General features: G+C 36.1%; 1 protein-coding gene and 1 long non-coding RNA gene across 7 annotated transcripts in view; one reads left to right on the top strand and one right to left on the bottom strand.

Moving 5' to 3' along the window:
- Positions 1-18,516, top strand: part of si:ch211-264f5.8 — a 198,348-nt gene that overhangs the window by 89,101 nt on the left and 90,731 nt on the right. The gene's annotated exons all lie outside the window — the stretch shown is intronic.
- On the bottom strand, positions 12,681-17,738 carry LOC147832446 (uncharacterized). Its single transcript, XR_015516432.1, has 4 exons — positions 16,301-17,738; positions 15,346-15,794; positions 13,023-15,242; positions 12,681-12,785 (listed from the first exon to the last, which is right to left on the bottom strand). It is a non-coding gene; the product is annotated as an uncharacterized LOC147832446 (long non-coding RNA).

The raw sequence follows: 18,516 nt of genomic DNA, 5'->3' as shown, positions 1-18,516 counted from the left end.
TACACCAGTATGCACCAAAAGGTTTGTGACATCTGCCATTACATACACATAAACTTTGATGACATCAACAATCTTAACGCAATGTCATCAAAAGTTAAAACCATGGCTGTGTCCGAAATCGCCTACTACATGAGTAGGTACTGCATTTGAATTAGAATTTAATACATGATCGTTAGAAAAGTACGCTCTATGTAGTATGATTGTGAGTAGTATCAAAGTCCCTTTAAGGCAAGTCCCATTTCACTTGGTGGCCACCTTTGAAACGCAATTCGGGCATTATGCTCGGGCATTCTGTCTTAATGGAAAAACATCAAATCCTCCAAAATTGTTTTGCCAAGCTTAGGTTTAAATTACACTAAAATCACCAATAAAATTACACATCAACTGTCTCAACTCTTTCTCTTCCTCACTCAAACATACAGGTGTCTGAACATTTTTGGGAATTCCCAACAGACGTAATGATTTTTAAGCTGCATATTCTATTATGTATGCCAAACCTCTACACCTGGCCCATACAGAATTTCCTTTTGAACTTAAAAAAACACAATTGGATATGTTTATTTTTTATCTTATTTGCGTATTTACAAATAGTTTTTTAAATTATGAATTGAATTTGTGTATTTTTGAATCCTGCTTTTGAATTTACGAATTGGATTTGTATATTTACGAATTGCGTTTTGAATTTACAAATTAGATTTGTGTTTTTACGAATTGCGTTTTGAAATTACGAATTGGATTATGTATTTACGAGTGGCGTTTTAAAATTACGAATTGGATTTGTGTAGTTACGAATTGTGTTTTGAATTCATGAATTGGATTTGTGTAGTTATAAATTGTGTTTTGACTTCACGAATTGGATTTGTGTAGTTACTAATTGTGTTTTAAAATTACAAATTGGATTTGTGCATTTACGAATTGTGTTTTAAAATTACGAATTGGATAGTGTAGTTACAAATTGTGTTTTGATTTAACGAATTGGATTTGTGTAGTTATTAATTGTGTTTTGAACTCACAAATGGGATAGTGTAGTTACGAATTGTGTTTTGAATTCACGAATTAGATTTGTGTAGTTATGAATGATGTTTTGAATTCACGATTTGGATAGTGTAGTTACGAATTGTTTTTTGAATTAACAAATTGAATTTGTGTAGTTACGAATTGTGTTTTGAATTCACGAATTGGATTTGTGCATTTACGAAATGTGTTTTGAAATTACGAATTGCATTGTGTAGTTGCGAATTGTGATTTAAATTCACGAGTTGGATTTGTGCATTTATGAATTTTATTTTGAATTTATGAATTATATTTAGCTATTTACGAATTGAATTCTATAAATGTGAATTGTAGATGAATTTTCTTTTGTAAGGATCTGGCTCCTTACTAAATTAGTTGTTAATTTTAAGAGACTTGTCTTATTTTATCTCGTATATTTAGCATTGCTCTTTAATAAAGAAGACCTAACTTTTATCCGATTGCATAATTAATCATGCAATTATTGGTAGAAAACTCACTTACTAAATGATTCAATAGCCACAGCCTTATTCTGATGTATATTTCTGCCTAGTTTTCTATTTAACGTGACCTATTAACATCTTGTCACAGGTCTTCCTCTGCAGTCTGTTTATGTTCCTATGTCAGTTTGCAACACCACAGCTTTGATTTCCAGGAACTGATAAATGCATGCTCCGAGTGCACTTTATGTCAGCTTAGATAAAATCGTCAGCCAAAGGCATGAATGTAATTACAATTAATCTGTTTTCTCTCCCAATTAATGTACTGTATCACTCTGATAATGCCCATATATTTACCTAACTGCAGGTTCAATTACAAGCCGTGTACAGTCGATTGCAAATGTAATATCCCGCTTTTTCAATAAGGGGAACAGAAAGGCAAATGATCTTTATCTATTTCGTATTTTATGGCCGTTTCGTGCGCCAAAGCTCAGCTTTAAAGGACATCCGTGTGTTATAATTGCAGCAACAATGATTAAATGCGCAGCTGGCATTTTGCAGCAATATTTGACTGTTTTGGCAAATTGAATCCTCGCAGGAAGCAAAAGGCAGGGCATTATTGCTAGGTGGGAGGTTGAATGCTTTTCTTTCTTGTCTAAATTTAGTCTCATCAGCCTCCTCCCGACTACACGCAAATGAGGGAGGCCGCTCGTTTGGAAACTTGAAAACGGGGGGCTCCCACTTAAAAATTTTAATCATCCCTTCACCTTAGGGACTGTTAATTATTTGGGTGGAGAACCTCGCCGGAGGAGCGCTTTCTAGAAATAAAGCAAAATAACAAGTTGGACATGCTTTAATGCCGTCCATAAACGCTTTCAGCACTATCAGAAATGAGCTATAATGTCTAATCATGTCATCATTTACGATAGCGGGGTTGAAACATCTCGTTATTTTCCTGGGGGGAAAGTTAATTAAAGAAAAGGATGTCCTTGGCACCCTGGTGGCTGTCGTTCCCAGAACCACTAATTGCCTCTGAATGTAAATATTTAATGTTGAACAGCTCATGAAATGGTATGACAACAACAATGTTGAACACGGCGTCACGGCCTCCAGTGCTTCACGCTGTCTGTTCTTTGTCTCAGCGAATCCTTGAATACCGCTGTTTTAAAACGTTCCTCGTGCCCCCCTGCTAACCTTATTCTTCTTCATTTTCTGTGTTTTATTTCATGCTGCTCTGATTTTGGGATTCACTTATGAGATGCAGGGAATGTGAATAAGATGACTGAGGAATGCGGAAAGTTATTGCTTGCATCTTCGGGATATTTTTGGAGGCGATTCATGCGCTCAGAGTGCATTAGTCCATTTTAGATATTATTTGAGTTTCTTGATTGGAAGAGGACATTTTTTAATGTGTTTGCGATATGTTTTCAGTGAGGACGGCACGGTGACTCAGTGGTTAGCGCGAAGAAGGTCACTGGTTTGAGTGCCAGGTGGGCCAGGTGGCATTTCTGTGTGGAGCTAATAATAAACTAAATTGACCATAGTTTATGAGTGTGTGGCGGCACGGTGGCTCAGTGGTTAGCAATACAGAAGGCAGGCCCGGATTGGCTAATCGGTAGGACCGGGAGAATTCCCGCACTGCAAAAAATGCTTTTCTTACTTAGATTTTTTGTCTTGTTTCTAGTCCAAATATCTAAAAGTTCCTAAATCAAGAAGAATTTTCTAAACAAGCAAAACATATTGTCTTGTTTTGAGAAATATTATGCCAATATTAAGTCAGTTTTTCCTTAAAACAAGCAAAATAATCTGCCAATGGGGTAAGCAAAATAATCTTACGTCAAAAGAAAAAACAAGATTAATTTGCTTTTGTTTTAAGGAAAAACTGACTTAATATTGGCATAATATTTCTCAAAACAAGGCAATATGTTTTGCTTGTCTAAAAAATGCTTCTTGATATAAAATTTTTTAGATATTTAGACTAGAAACAAGAAAAAAAAATCTAAGTAAGAAAAGCATTTTTTGCAGTGCGGTGGGCCGGTCCGTTTTTTGGCCGCGAGGGCCGGTGTCCCTAGCTCCAGAATCTGTTGCTCTCAGCAGTCACACTTTTTTAAAAATAATTAATTTTTTTACTTGACCACAGTCTTCTTATTCATCATTTTACCGCAGTGCAGCCTGCAGGCTAATGATGATATAAGTAGATAATTTACCTGTTAATGTACAGCTGTTGAGATACAGTGGTTAGCACGTTAGGTTATGACGCTGCTATCCCGGCCTATCTTCGGTCCTCTCCTGAGTAACATTTTTTTTTTTTCATTTTTATTGTTAAGACATATAATACTGTAAGGGTTGCTGAACATTTGAAGTTCTAAAACAGCTGTTTTCTCAAAAAAAAGACGTGATAGTGTAATTAGAAACTGAATTGGTAATGACCTTATTTTAATATAGTCAGTGGTGAACTGAGGTGGGCCGGTCTAAGGCTTGAAACTCAAGGGCTGAAAAAGAGTCCCACTCTGGCCCTGACAGAAGGTGGCTGGTTTGAGTCCAGACTGGGCCAATTTCTGTTTGCATGTTCTCCCAGTGCTCACGTGGGTTCCATCCGGGGGCTTTGGTTTCCCCCAAAGTTCAAACAACATGTAATACAGATAAATTGGATGAACTAAAATTGGCCATAGTGTATCAGTGTGTGTGTGAATGTGAGAATGTATTGGTGTTTCCCAGTACTGGGTTGAGGCTGGAAGGGCATCCGCTGCGTAAATATATGCTGTAATAGTTGGTGATTCATTCCGCTGTGACAACCCCTGATAAATAAGGGACTAAGCCAGGGGTGTCCACAATCGGTCCTGGAGGGTCGGTGTCCTGCAAAGTTCCAACCCCAATCAGACACACCTGGGCTAGCTAATCAAGCTCTTATTAGGCTTTCTAGAAACATCCATGCAGGTGTGTTGAGGCAAGTTGGAGCTAAAATCTGCAGGACAACGTCCTCCAGGACCGAGTTTGGACACCCCTGGACTAATCCAAAGGAAGATTAATAGATGAATGTATGAGTGTCAGTGTGTGTGAATTAGGAGTATGTATAGGTGCTTGGCAGTGGCTGGAAGGGCATTCGCTGCTCAAAGCATATGCCGGAATAGTTGGTGGTTCATTCTGCTGTGGCGGTGCACACATACCAATAGGCCCAAGTCTGTTCATTGTTTATTTTTGGAAAACGCCACTGGGAGACCATTCTCCATGTTCAGTTATGGTCGGTATTTCTGTATGTACGACAGAAAGTTTCAGTGGACGTCATTCTCAATCAAGGAAACGTCAAGTAAAGCTGTACAGGTCGTTCACATATCATATGAGAAGCACTTCTCACAAAACAGATGCTTTAAACATATAGATACTGGTTTATAAATGTTACTAATGGCAGTTAAACTATACATACAGCTTACTGCATACATTAGTCTTGATTTAAGATCAAAAACAACACGCAACATAGCCCACAGTCAGTGCAAACCTCTCATCTGTGTCTGTTATCTTCACCAGCACATGTAGCCTCTGTTAGAGAGTATTTCCATCAATCTAAGTTGTTCAAGACGAAAATATTGAGACAAAAAAAGTCTGGGTATTTAAAGTGACTTAAGGATAGTCTGATTGGATAATTAGTCATTAGCTAAAGTTGGGACAGCTGTAAACAATCACATACCTGTCAACATTGGGATGTGAAAATAAGGGATTTGCCCACCATAATAAGGGAAAAATGCACACATCTAACGTTATAATAAAAGCATTTGACTGCTTTCCTTACATTTTATGCTCATTTAAGACAAAATTAGTTGTGTTTGGAAAAAAACCCCCACCAAGATCGACATCCTTATATGTTATTATTATTAATTATGTGTGTATGTCTGTTTAAACATGCACCCAAAAGCCATTTTTTTGATCCGCTTCAAATCGCGTGTACAGAATCCGTTTGGGAAACAGCATCTGTTTATCACTATGAAGCACGTCAGCTGAGTCATGCACCATTATATGACTGTTTTGAGGATTGTATAGGATGGGTGACGGCACCTGTAATCAAAAGGAAATGGAATCGCGCCGTTTTTAGCTTTACATTAACTTTTTTGATCACCAGCCACTGTGGCTAGTAGATTTCCAACATTACTAGCCACTTGCCATTTTCACTAGCCACAATTTTGTTGTTTGGAAAATATATTTTATATAAATAAATGTGACTTTGATATGCTAAAATGACTTGATTTAGATGTTGTGTTGTCCCAGATCAGCAGTTACTACACACAGATGGTTGGTTAATCTCATATTAAAGAAATGTTATTTTAAAGGATGATAATTAAACTATATTAACAAAAATAACTGTAAGCAAAATAAAGCAGGTAAAATACCACGATAGATAGTGAAAGGATGATCACGTGCCTGAAAATAATTCAAACGAAAGCAGTGATTGCTGCTGTTGCTTACAAATATAGGCCTATATATTTTTCAGACTTGAGCTCTTAAAAGCAGCAGGACTGTGGGTACAAGAGCATCATTTTTTGTCTAGTCTTTTTCAAAGAGAACCGAACGCAAGTGAACGGAAAAAAGCGCAAGTAAACGGGAGCGTGCGCGCTTTAAAGTCACGTGCATCACATCACCTGTGCGCGCGAGTAATCATCCTCTCATACGGTATTCACCTGCTTTGTCTCGCGCGAACACAGTTGTTTTCAGTCGTGCTGTTTCTCAATTCTAAGATCACATTTGCACACATATTGGGCCATCCTTATTGTCAAGACGGACCCTGCTTTCAGAAAACTACAATGTAAAAATTATTTCCAACCTGCCAAAGTGGCTAGTGGGAGCGGCTGTCTTATCCGCCAAAGCTGAAATCTAGCCGCATTTGGCGGGTTGGCGGGTGTTAATGTAAAGCCCTGTTTATAAGTGTTTTCATTCCTAAACAAAGCTAAAGCACAGAACACTCACGTTTTAGAGCATGGGGCGACCCCTGGTGGTTCGGCGGTATGGGTTGCGTATAGGGAGGCTTGGCTGTTTAGAGAAAGACTGAAAATACGGAAGAAATACGGGAAAATACCTTTACGGGATGATAGCGGGATAGAACACTAAAATAGTTGAGAATCCCGGGAAAAACGGGAGGATTGACAGGTATGCAATCATAAGCACATGATCCTCTTGAAATTTACTTATAAATAAACTTCACTAAGTAGATTGAACATAATAAAACTAAGTTGTCCCAAAATCCCTGAAGGATTGTGTTGATTCACAGGATTTGAAATAAGTAGTTTGAGCAAGCTGCAAAAATAATGTTTTGAGTGTAGCCGCATGATAAAGCATAAGCTTTCCCGTCTCCTATTCGCAAGCTACTGAAAAGTCTTTTTTAGTGCCAAGATGCTTCGTTGAAAATTAAGACGAATGAAGGACTCTGACCTTGCGGAGCTTTTGATCGAAGCCGAAGATAGCACTTAAGACCATGCTTTTAGGGCTTTTGGGAGCACAAGCACCAAGAGACTCGAATGAATGTACAAAAATGGTCAGATACTGACAAAGACGAGACCACTGAAAATATTCCAGGCAGACGCTGCTCCCATGCTGTCAAATCCAATATCTTAATTCTCACATTACGCCGCAAAAAAAAGCGCTGTCCTGCGGTTTGATTCGGATTTACTTTGGTACATCCACTCCAAAGCCAACTGGCTCTGATCCTTCTCCACGGGCTGATAGATGATGAAGAAGAAAAGATATATGTTAAAACAGTGTTCCTAATACGCCTGTCACTCCGACTGCAATGCATCTGTCTGTGTTTGGGACATTAGCGCGGCTCATCCTGTGAGGTTGAGGCAAATAAAAAGGTTTGTTTGCCTCAGAGGCAGCGCTGGAATGGCATCTGTGCTGTAATGAAGGGATAATCCGCTCATTTAGCCACAGACGGAGGATATATTTTGCTCTTTTTGTGATGGGTGAGGTGTGCGTGTGTGTGTAATGGTGTATTACAGCACACTGCAGCATAATAAACATTAAACATTAGCTAGATGAACAGCTTGAGATGTTTAGATGTGTGTCGTCTGAACAGAGGGTGGATGATATGGACCAAAAGGCTTGTGTTATGTTCTATATAATGCATTGGCCCTTTAAGTGAATAAGGCTGCATGTGCACAGAAGATTTTGGAATTAGCATTATCAATGTTAATAAAATGGCTAAGCTACTAAATAATTGATATTTTACATTTTTAACACTAATTTGATCTCCATACCTACTGAAAAAACAGCTTAAACCAGCCTCGGCTGGTTGGCTGGTTTTAGCTGGTCGACCCGGCTGGTTTTAGAGGGGTTTTGGCCATTTCCAGCCTGGTCTTAGCTGGTCAGGCTGGGAGATGACCAGCTAAAACCAGCTTGACCAGCCTAGCCATGCTGGAAGCCCAGCCAAAACCAGCTATGTCCAGCTTAAACCCCAAACCAGGCTGGTCAACCAGCTAAAACCAGCCAACCAGCCTAGGCTGGTTTAAGCTGGATTTTTCAGCAGGGATGCTAAGATTGAGTGAAACGAAAGTAAACAGAGGGATGTTTGGAAAAAGAAGACATAAATATATTTTGATATTAGCATTATCAATGTTAAAAATGGCTAAGCTACCATATTGTTATTGTTTTACATTTTTAAAACACTGATTTGGTCTTCATGCTAAGATTTTAGTGAGAAGGAAGAAGCCATGAGGGATGTCTGATAAAGAAGACAGAGATTTTGAAATTAGCATTATCAATGTTGTAAAACAGCTAAGCTACTAAAGCTACTTAGCTACTAAAGCTAGCTGCTATAAGCTACTATAGCTGCTAAAGCTAAGATTTTAGTGAAATGAAAGTTAACAGAGGGATGATCAAGAATAAATCTATTTTCATATTGGCATTATCAGTGTTGAAGACGACTAAGCTACTACATGATTATGATTATTTCACATCTTTGATACACTGATTTGGTCTTCATGCTAAGATTTTAATGACCAGAAAGTAAACAGAGGGATATCGGTTAAATGAGACAAAGATTTTGATATTAGCATTATCAATGTTGAAAACGGCTAAGGTACTACAGCTACTAAAGCTACTTTATCTACTAAAGCTAAGATTTTAGTAAACAGAAAGTAAACAGAAGGATGTCTGATAAAGAAGACATTTTGAATTAGCATTATCAATGTAAAAAAAACGGCTAATATAATTTCATTGTTTTACATTTTAATACACGGATTTGGTCTTCATGCTAAGATTTTTGTGAAAAGGAAAAAAACAGAAGGATGCCTGATAAATAGAACAAAGATTTAGATAGCATTATTAAAGTTGAAAATTGGCTAAGCTACTAAAGCTAAGTCTATAGCTACTAAAAGTAAGATTTTAGTGAGATGAAAGTAACCACAGGGATGTCTGATCAAGAAGACGTGGCCTAAATATTTTTTTGATATTAGCATTATCAATGTTGAAAACAGCAAAGCTACCACATTATTATTATTTTACATTTTTAATACACTGATCTTTATGCTAAGATTTTAGTGAAAGGGGAGTTAACAGAGGGATGTCTGATAAGACACAGAAAGCTAGCTACTATAATAGCTACTAAAGACTAAAGCTACTAACCCTGCTGAAAAATCCAGCTTCAACCAGCCTTGGCTGGTTGGCTGGTTTTAGCTGGTCAACCAGGCTGATTTTAGAGAGGTTTTGGCCACTTCCAGGCTGGTTTCCAGTCATTTCCAGCCTGGTCTTAGCTGGTCAGGCTGGGAGATGACCAGCTAAAACCAGCTTGACCAGCCTAGCCAAGCTGGGACTCCAGCCAAAACCAGCTATATCCAGCTTAAACCAGGCTGGTCAAGCTGGTTTTAGCTGGATTTGGCTGGTCATTTTTTCTTAAGACCAGGCTGGAAGTTGACAAAACCCCTCTAAAACCAGCCTGGTCGACCAGCTAACACCAGCCAATCAGCCTAGGCTGGTTTAAGCTGGATTTTTCAGCAGGGAAAAAAAGCTAAGCTGCTAAGATTTTAGAGAAATAAAAGTAACCAGAGAGATGTCTGATCAAAAAGACACAAATCTCTGCTGAAAAACCAGCCTAGGCTGGTTTTAGCTGGTTGACCAGTCTGGTTTTAGAGGGGTTTTGGCCATTTCCAGTCTGTTTCCCAGCTATTTCCAGCCTGGTTTGAGCTGGACATAAGTGGTTTTGGCTCCCAGCCTGGATAGGCTGGCCAGGCTGGTTTTAGCTGGTCATCTCCCAACTTGACCAGCTAAGACCAGGCTAGAAAAGGCTGGAAACCGGCCTGGAAATGGCCAAAACTCCTCTAAAACTAGGCTGGTCAACCAGCTAAAACCAGCTAACCAGCTTAGGCTGGTTTAGGATAGATTTTTTTAGTAGGGCTAGATTTTGATAATAGCATTATCAATGATGAAAAACCTTGTTAATACAGAGAAGTAAACTACTACAAGGCTACTATAGCTACTAAAGCTGAAAACTTTGTAAAATAAAAGTAAACAGAGGCATGTCTAAAAAAGCAAACAAAAAAAAGTTTTGATATGAGCATTATTAATGTTAAAAACAGCTAATACGTAATTATTTTTCCATCTTTATTACACTGATTTGGTCTTTATGCTAAGATTTTAGTGAAATGAAAGTAAACAGAGGGGTGTCTGATAAAGAAGACATGAAAAAGGAATAAAAAAGAACAAGATATTTATATTGAACAGATGTTGTGGGGAAAACAAATACTATACTTAACTAAAATTATAAGTACCACTCCAGTGTATTAACCTTTTATTGATATCAACTTTGAATTTAAAGACAAAGCAGCTGGTTCTGAAAAGACTTTAAGTGTTAAATTAGTAAATGTAAATACTGCCAACTCAAACCTATATTCATGGTTATACTACTATTCTTGAACATTTACACTGTGCTCATTAAAAAAGGAAAAAGTAACCTGTAGAGGTGCTTTAGATTTGTTCAGTAAAAAAAAAAAAACATTTATTACAGTAAGTGAAACTTACTTTTTTCATTTGATGCTTCTACAGTTTTGGAGTGTATATATATATATAGCATGTTTTTGCGCAGCGGATGCCCTTCCAGCTGCAACCCAACATACATATATGGGAAACATACATATACAGTTGAAGTCAGAATTACTAGCCCATCTGTTTATTTTTTTCCCCCACAATTTTCTGTTTTGTATCTAAACAAATCTAGCTTAAAAGGCTAATAATTTTTTACCTTAAAATGAGTTTTAAAAAATGTAAAACTCCTTTTATTCTTGCCAAAATAAAATAAATACGACTTTCTCCAGAAGAAAAAATATTATAAGACATACTGTGAAAATTTCCTTGCTCTGTTAAACATCTTTTGGGAAATATTTAAAAGAGAAAAAAAAAATCTAAGGGGGGCTAATAATTCTGACTTCAACTGTTTATACTGATGTACATGTGATTTTTCGGGGGTTTTATTTTTAATAAATTTGCAACAATTTCAAAAATCTTTTTTTACACTCATTATGGGGTATTCTGTGTAGAATTTTGAGGAAATAAATTAATTTAATCCATTATGGAATAAGGCTGTAACATAAACAAATGTGGAAAAAGTGAAGCGCTATGAATACTTTCCAGATGCACTGTAAATGAAGAAAAGACTGACGCAGCTTCTCCTACCAATCCGTTTTTACTGTTAATATTTGGCGCCAGTTAATCAGGAAGTTTTGATTTTGTTCACTTTGACTCGTTGGCTGCTTTATTCGCGTGTATATTTGCGATATTCCAGTTTTGCGCATAAAGATAATTTGCATTTTTGGATGGAAACAGCTATGGACATCCAACAAAATGAGGTCTCATGAAAAAATGTGCTACAATGTACATTTTTAAAAATGTTTAGCAATAACATATTCTGCCTAGGAAAAAAGGGATTCAATTGGAATGCAATTATTCCCTTCCAAACATAGGCCTTGATTTCGCTTAACTTGGCTGATGCTCACTCCACTCTGTCCATGTGTTGCATCACCCACTTAAGCTATTAAAAGCTTTCTCTTTGACCATTTCGGTTTGAAAGCAGCACAAACATGCCACTTTTAAAACATAATGCCTGTTTTTATTCACTGCCCTTCACAAACACAGGCATACATTCTCAACCACACATCAAAGGGCGATTGAGGTGTGTGTGTTTTTCCCCTGTGCTATAATATCAGCTATACACTAGATACTGTGGGTATGAGGTGATAAAATATTCAGCACCTATTGCGAAAGTGTATATTGCCATTTATTAGCACTTGAAAACAAATTTGCGGGATTCTCAGTGACTTACAGAGTCTGTGTTGTTAACTGGAAATGGAAAATCAAATCTTTAAAACTTTGATGGATGATTCAGAACGGTTATTTGGACGGATAAAATATTAAGGTATCTGGTCTGTTGTTTTTCTGCACTTGAAACATTGATTCACATAATAATTGTAGGACGCTCTATAGCTTACAGAACACGAGGAGAATTTCAGTATTTTGTTTTGCCTCTGACTGAAACATTGAGTAGGGGGAAGGGCTTTCTATTTGCACATCATGCCCTTTTAGCAAACTAACGGTAAGGCCAAAAATATTGCGGCTGTCAAGTCAGTCAAACTGACATCATCAGAGAAAGGGGTGGTAAGGGGGTGGGCGCTCAAACAGTGTTTTTGAAAACAGTATTGGTCAATCAGTCAGTCATAGTTTTACTGCAAATACTATAGTAATACTTACATTTTGTAGTTACTATGGTTTTCTTAAAAAAAAAAATGATTAATTTTGTAGTTACTATGGTTTTACTTCAAATACCGTAGTAAAACTGTTTCAATTTTTGTTACTGTGGTTTTACTTCAAATACCATAGTAAAACTGTTTCATTTTGTAATTACTTTGCTTTTACTTCAAATGCCATAGTAAAACAATGCTTTTTTTGTAGTTACTATGGTTTTACTTCAAATACCATAGTAAAACGGAGGGCTTTTCTTTTTCTGGATTGCTTTTGAAGATACTGTCGGTTTGGTTTTGGTAAAGGGGTGGGCGCTGGTCAAACGGTGTTTTTGAAAACAGTATTGGTCAGTCAGTCATAGTTTTACTGCAAATACTATAGTAAAACTATTACATTTTGTAGTCACCATGGTTTTACAAAAAGAAACTGCTTCATTTTGTAGTTACTATGGTTTTACTTCATATACTATAGTAAAACTGTTTTATTTTTTAGTTACTAGGTTTTACTTCAAATACCATAGTAAAACTCAGGGCTTTTCTTTTTCTGGATTGCTTTTGAAGATACTGTCGGTTTGGTTTAGGTAAGGGGTTGGACGCTGGTCAAACGGTGCTTTTGAAAACACTATTGGTCAATCAGTCAGTCATAGTTTTACTGCCAATACTATAGTAAAAATGTTACATTTTGTATTTACCATGGTTTTACATAAAGAAACTGCTTAATTTTGTAGTTACTGTGGTTTTACTTCATATACCATAGTAAAACGGAGGGCTTTTCTTTTTCTGGATTGCTTTTGAAGATACTGTCGGTTTGGTGTAGGTAAGGGGATGGACGCTGGTCAAACGGTGCTTTTGAAAACACTATTGGTCAGTCAGTCATAGTTTTACTGCAAATACTATAGTAAAACTGTTACATTTTATAGTTACCATGGTTTTACATAAAGAAACTACTTAATTTTGTTGTTACTATGGTTTTACTTCAAATACTATAGTAAAACTGTTTTATTTTTTAGTAACTATGGTTTTAATTCATATACCATAGTAAAACTGAGGGCTTTTCTTTTTCTCGATTGCTTTTGAAGATACTGTCGGTTTGGTTTAGGGAGTGGGCCCTGGTCAAACGGTGCTTTTGAAAACACTATTGGTTGCGTTTAGGGAAGGAGGAGGGTGGGTCAGTCGATCGGTCAGTAAGTCAGTCAATCAACAGCGGCCTCTGGTGAATTGACATGAGAACAGCAGGCGTGAAAGGCACTTTTGAGATCTCAAAAAGCATACACAGCGGCCTCTGGTGGATTCGTAAAAACAAAAACGTAGCTCCCGGGATGTATTTGGTGCTCTCCAGAAATGTATACAGGGATACGTATACAGAATGAGGCCGAGTTGAAAAAGTGTGATTTTGTTTCATCAGATCATGTGATAACAAAATGATTTTCTTTTTAATATCTGGCGCCAGTTTATCAGGAAGTGACTATTTTTTTCTGTTTGAGCCACTAGATGGAAACAATATTCCAGGTTTGGATGGAAACATATCTAATGTGCGCTAGCAAAAATAAAACATTTTGATTTAATTTTATTATGGCTGGCTTTGTAAAGGTTTTCTGGCAGGGAGTAATGTTTTTCCACTTCCACAAGCATGGAAATGAGCGCAAACCTTTTAAATAAGAAATGTTCAGGTCACCATTGACCAAAACAGGACTGAAATATGCTGCTAGCACATGAATAACACACCATGCGTGATGGGCTACTTCACATATGCTACTCACAGATAAACCAATCTCAGAAGAGGTGCCTGTGTGGGAAATGCATACAAAACAGAACAATAAATGAATTACCAGGGAAATCAAAAATGTACAAAAATAGACCCAGTTACAACCCAGTCCGTCAAAAAAAAGTGACGTATAATGATTATTTGTAGCGCAACCTCGGCACACGCCACATGCTGCGATGTATAAAACAATTCACCCCAAGAAAACCCACAACAGAATAAAAGAGAAGGCGAGAGAATTGAATGCAGCCAGAAGAAACAGACTCAGAAATGACTTGGGGAGACAAAAAGGAGAAGCCAGAAAGATTGAATGCTTGACGAATGCAGCATAATAGAGCTGAATAGACTCCGGTTTGTTGTGTATGTGTGTGTGTGTGTACTGTATGCATGCGGCACACAAAACAGACACAAGTCAAGCTAAAGATCAAGAGCCTCATCCCTAAAGCCGCCGTCAATCCTGGACTGCCTGTGTTTGAGTTTGTCAACAGCTTGATTTGTATTGGCCTTCCCGGCTCCGTCAAGTAAATGTTTATCTTTCCTGCCAATAAGGCCCTTTGAATGCATTCAAATTGAAGCCTGAATGGAACCAAAATGAAGCGAGCGGACCAAAAAGGGAGTAGAGGACAGAAGAAAGAGAACCAGGATGAGATGGCATGCGAGAGAAAGCAGAAATAGCAGGAAGAGGAAGATGAAAGTAAACTGAGGGAGAGATTGTTATGATAATTTACCATGGTTTTACTATAGTAATACTGTAGTTTGCCTTTCGTATAGTAATACTGTAGCATTAATACTGCAGTAAAGCTATAGTAATCATAATTGTAGGAAATGCAGAACCATACATTACATTTAACAAAAGTCGTGCAATAATGTCAACAAAAAACAAACAAATTACATTTTATTACACAGATTTTAATCAAAACCTTTACATCCATAATAAAACTATGCTTCATTTTGTAGTTATTACTATGGTCATACTTATTAAAACTATGGTTCATTTTATAGTTACTATAGCTTTACTTCGAATACTATAGTAAAACTATTTCATTACGTACTGTAGCTACTATAGTTCTACTTCAAATGCCATAGTAAACTATGCTTTATTTTGTAGTTACTATAGCTTTACTTCGAATACCATAGTAAAACAATGCTTTGTTTTGTAGTTACTATGGTTTTACTTTAAATACTATAGTAAAACTGTTACATTTTGTAGTTACTATGGTTTTACTTCAAATGCCATAGTAAAACAATGCTTTGTTTTGTAATTACTAGAATTTTACTTCAAATACCATAGTAAAACAATGCTTTGTTTTGTAGTTACTATGGTTTTACTTTAAATACTATAGTAAAACTGTTACATTTTGTTGTTACTATAGTTTTACTTCAAATGCCATAGTAAAACAATGCTTTGTTTTGTAGTTACTAGGGTTTTACTTCAAATACTATAGTGAAACTGTTTTATTTTGTAATTACTAAGATCTTACTTCAAATGCCATATTAAAACTGTGCTTCATGTTGTAGTCACTGTTTTTACTTTAAATACTATAGTAAAACTAACTTTTTTGTAGTTACTATGGTTTTACTTTAAATACTATAGTAAAATGGTTACATTTTGTAGTTACTATGGTTTTACTTCAAATGCCATAGTAAACAATGTTTTGTTTTGTAGATACTATGGTTTTACTTTAAATGCTATAGTAAAACTGTCACATTTTGTAGTTACTATGGTTTTACTTCAAACACTATATTAAAACTGTTACATTTTGTAGTTACTATGATTTCACTTTAAATACTATAGTAAAACTGTTACATTTTGTAGTTACTATGATTTCACTTTAAATACTTTAGTAAAACTGTTACATTTTGTAGTTACTAGAATTTTACTTCAAATACCATAGTAAAACAATGCTTTGTTTTGTAGTTACTATGGTTTTATTAAAAAAAAAAAAACTATAGAAAAACTGTTACATTTTGTCGTTACTATGGTTTTACTTCAAATGCCATAGTAAAGTTGTTACATTTTGTAGTTATGTTTTTACTTCAAATACTATAGTAAAACTGTTTTATTTTGTAATTACTAAGATCTTACTTTAAATGCCATAGTAAAACTGTGCTTCATGTTGTAGTTACTGTTTTTGCTTTAAATACAATAGTAAAACTAATTTTTTTGTAGTTACTATGGTTTTACTTTAAATACTATAGTAAAATGGTTACATTTTGTAGTTACTATGGTTTTACTTCAAATGCCATAGTAAACAATGTTTTGTTTTGTAGATACTATGGTTTTACTTTAAATGCCATAGTAAAACTGTCACATTTTGTAGTTACTATGGTTTTACTTCAAACACTATATTAAAACTGTTACATTTTGTAGTTACTATGATTTCACTTTAAATACTATAGTTAAACTGTTACATTTTGTAGTTACTATGATTTTACTTCAAATACTATATTAAAACTTACATTTTGTAGTTACCATGGTTTTACTTGAAATACTATAGTAAAATTGTTTCATTTTTTAGTTACTATGGTTTTATTTCAAATACTGTAGTAAAATCATGATGCATTTTATAGTTACCATGGTTTTACATCAAATGCCATAGTAAAAGTATAGTTCATTTTATGGTTACTACGGTTTTACTACAAAAAGCACAGTTTAAATATGGTTACTGCAACAAAACCATTGTTAATTTCCATAAAGCTACTGAGAGGGAGACGGGAAGGGACACACACGCGCATACACACACACACACACACACACACACACACACACAGAAGTAAACAGCACATGAATGCGACAGCATGCTGAATGGGCAGAAATTGAAGCTTGGCTCTTTCAGTTATTTAACTGTTAGCTTTCCCGTATGCCAGCATTGAGTTTAACAGTCAATGTAATTGCCATCAGGCTCGGCTAATCAATGGAGCTCTGCTTTCGCTCTCTATAACAATATATACCGTGTTTAACACATCCCAAGACTGATGAACACTCACAGCCTGGTAATCTTTACAGATCACATCAGTGACCACCATCTTTTTTATTGGCCTGAGTTCCAATTTTTAATTATGCAATTTCACACAAGCTGCCGTACTGAATATCAACACAGCCGCAGATGCAGGCCTTTGAATATAGAAGCTGCATTTAGAAATGGTAGACTGGAGAGAAATAATTGGTGCAGAAATGTTTGGGTTTTTGCATCTGAAATCGCAGTGAACTGAAAACATTCAGCCAGTGACAAATAAAATTGATCTTGATATCTTGAAGTAACAAGACAAAAAGTTTTGATAACATTTGTTTAGTGGTGCACTTTGTCAAGTCACGTGTTTACCTGTAACTTTTTTTGGAATTATTTCTGAGTGATGATGAATGTTGATTTTAACGTGAAGTTTATTCATAAACTAATATCCAGAGGATCAGGTACTTATGATTGCTTGCAGCCGGTCCCACATTATTCAATTTATGATTCACCAATCAGATGGTTCCTAAGCCACTATAAATACCCTAAGTTCCATATAACAGCCATCTTCGTTTAAAAAAATCCCCCTTCCACCCTTACTCTTCCTAGATAGAGTAGGTTAGATTTCTGGTTAACAATGTTGCCTCACAGCAAGAACGTCACTGGTTCTAGTCCTTACCAAGCCAACCAACGTTTCTGTAAGAAGTTTACATTCTACCCGTGCTCACGTGGGTTTCACCCGGTTTAACAGAGCAAGGATTTTTTCACAGTATGTCTGATATTTTTTTCTTCTAGAGAAAATCTTATTTGTTTCATTTCAGATAAAATAAAAGCAGTTTTGAATTTTTAAAAAACATGTTAGAATCAAAAAAAAAAAAAAAAATATATATATATATATATATATATATATATATATATAAACAAATTAGCTTAAAGGAGCTAATAATTTTGATATATATATAGGGCGCTAATATATATATATATATATATATATATATATATATAGGGTGAAGCAGTGGCGCAGTAGGTAGTGCTGTCGCCGCAAGAAGGTCACTGGTTCGAGCCTCGGCTCAGTTGGCGTTTCTGTGCGGACTTTGCTTGTTCACCCTGTTTTCGTGTCGATTTCCTCCAGGTGCTCCGGTTTCCCCCGCAGTCAAAAGACATGCGGTACAGGTGAATTGTGTAGGCTAAACTGTATGAGTAAAGTGTATGAGTGTGTGAATGTGTGTGTGGATGTTTCCCAGAGATGGGTTGCGGCTGGAAGGGCATCCGCTGTGTAAAAACTTGCTGGATAAACTATATATATATATATATATATATATATATATATATATATATATATATATATATAGTTTATCCAGCAAGTATATATATATATATATATTATTTACCATATTAGGTAGCCTCCTATGTTAGGTGTGCAGACTGACAGACAGACAGACAAATCACAAATAAAGCTTCTTTATTTTGGTCTTTTGTCAAGTCAAGATGTAAAATGGTTGGGATTAAGCCAAAGGATGGTTGTATAACTTTTATTTTTATCCATGATCTTACTTTCTCTCACTTAGATTTCATAGATTTCGCTCCCTGGAGCATCTGACATGATGCATCTCACTCAGGACATACGTCAGGGCTTCCCC

This window comes from Danio rerio, chromosome 19, assembly GCF_052040795.2.
Source record: "Danio rerio strain M-AB ecotype USA chromosome 19, GRCz13ab, whole genome shotgun sequence".
In the NCBI taxonomy this organism is placed as follows: domain Eukaryota; kingdom Metazoa; phylum Chordata; class Actinopteri; order Cypriniformes; family Danionidae; genus Danio; species Danio rerio.
The sequence above is the reverse complement of the archived record's forward strand: the minus strand, read 5'-3'. Positions and strand labels throughout refer to the sequence as shown.